Here is a 2,075-nt window from a genome sequence, read left to right as displayed (position 1 = left end):
TTGAACGCCCAGTAAGGTCTTCCTTACTGGCGTTCAACGCCAAGAATGCCATATCATTGGGTGTTGAACGCCCATTAGGGATCTCATCATTGGCGTTCAACGCCAGATTGCTCCCTTCAGGTTCGGCCTCAGCTTTAGTAGTGATGGCCTTGCACTCTTCTCTTGGATTTACTTTAGTGTTACTAGGAAGAGTGTTAGGAAGAGTGTTAGGAAGAGTCTCAGGGATTCTCTAGCTCAGCTGACCAACTTGTACCTCTAAATTTCTGATGGAGGACCTTGTTTCAGTTATGAAACTATGAGTGGCCTTAGAGAGGTTGGAGACTATAGTGACTAAGTCAGAAAGGCTCTGCTTAGGAGTCTACATATGTTCTTGAGAAGATGGGAATGGTGGCCTGTTGTTGAACCTATCCTGGGTTCTTCCACCTTGATTATTATTAAAGCCTTGATGAGGCTTCTGTTGATCCTTCCATGAAAGGTTAGGATGATTCCTCCATGATGGATTGTAGGTGTTTCCATAGGGTTCTCCTGTGTAATTCACCTTCTCCATCATGCGTTGGTCAGGATCATAAGCTTCTACTTCAGAGGAAGTTTCTTGGGTGCTACCAACTGCAGCTTGCATTCCAGTCAAATACTGAGAGATCATATTGACCTGTTGGGTCAAGATCTTGTTCTAAGACAATATGGCATTCAGAGTGTCTACTTCAAGAACTCCTTTCTTCTGAGCTTCTCCATTATTCACAGAGTTTCTCTCAGAGGTGTACATGTATTGGTTGTTTGTAACCATCTCAATGAGTTTTTTTGCCTCTTCAGGCATTTTCTTCAAGTGGAGTGATCTACCTGCAGAGCTGTCCAATAATATTTTGGACATCTCAAACAAACCATCATAGAATATACCTATGATAGACCATTCTGATAGCATGTCAGAAGGACATCTCCTAATCAATTGCTTGTATCTTTCTCAAGCTTCATAGAGGGATTCACCTTCTTTTTGTCTGAAGGTTTGAACTTCCACTCTGATTTTGCTCATCTTTTGAGGTGGAAAGAACTTGGCCAAGAAAGCATTGACTAATTTTTTCCAAGAGTCCAGGCTTTTCGTAGGTTGAGAATTCAACCATATCCTAGCTCTATCTCTAACCGCAAAGGGAAAGAGCATAAGTCTGTAGACCTCAGGATCCACTCCATTGGTCTTAACAGTGTCACAGATTTACAAGAATTCAAATAGAAACTGATGTGGATCTTCCAGTGGAAGTCCATGGAATTTGCAATTCTGTTGCATTAGAGAGACTAATTGAGACTTAAGCTCAAATTTGTTTGCTCTAATGGCAGGTATAGAGATACTTCTTCCATAGAAATCAGAGGTTGGTATGGTGTAGTCACCAAGAACTTTTCTTGCATCTCCTTCATTGTTAGGCTCGACTGCCATGCTTTCAGCTTCTTGTTCGAAAATCTTTGTGAGATTTTCTTCAGAGTGTTGTGCTTAGCTTGTTGCAAACGCCTCCTTAGAGTCCTCTCAGGTTCAGGATCAGGATTTAAGAGAGGTTCTTTATCCCTGTTGTTGCTCATAAACAAGAAAAAAAAACCAAGAAAGAAGAAGAAAAGAAATCTCTATGTCACAGTATAGAGAATTCCTTGTGAGATGTGAAGAAGAAAGAAGAATGATGATAGAGAGAAGAGAGAAAGAATTCGGCTATAAGGAGTAGAAGAATTCGAAAATTGGAAGTAAAAGGAGAAAATATTTTTGTTTTTATTTTATTTATTAATTAAATTCAAAGATAAAAACTAATTAACTAAAAATATTTGAAAATTAAATAATGAATTTTGAAAAAGAAGATGGAGAAATAGAGAATATATTTTTGAAAATCAAAAGAGAGAATAATTAGTTAGGAAGTTTTGAAAAAGAAGAAAGAGAAAACAATTAACTAATTAAGAAAAGATTTGAAAACCAGATAAGATAGAAGATTAGAAAAGATTTGAATTTGAAATTTAAATTTAGAAAAGATAAGATAGAAGTTGAAAAGATTTGAAAAAGATTTGATTTAAAATTTTGAAATCAGAAAAGATAAGATAGAAATTTA

The 2,075-nt window shown here is 36.9% G+C and overlaps 1 non-coding gene across 1 annotated transcript; it reads left to right on the top strand.

Annotated features, from left to right (window-relative positions):
- Window positions 1–912: 912 nt before the first annotated feature.
- Window positions 913–1,021, top strand: LOC148565769 (small nucleolar RNA R71). The gene has a single exon (XR_015884644.1). It is a non-coding gene; the product is annotated as a small nucleolar RNA R71 (small nucleolar RNA).
- Window positions 1,022–2,075: the final 1,054 nt, after the last annotated feature.

This window comes from Arachis ipaensis, chromosome B5 (assembly GCF_059453495.1).
Source record: "Arachis ipaensis isolate K30076 ecotype BB chromosome B5, ASM5945349v1, whole genome shotgun sequence".
In the NCBI taxonomy this organism is placed as follows: Eukaryota; Viridiplantae; Streptophyta; class Magnoliopsida; order Fabales; family Fabaceae; genus Arachis; species Arachis ipaensis.
The sequence above is the reverse complement of the archived record's forward strand: the minus strand, read 5'-3'. Positions and strand labels throughout refer to the sequence as shown.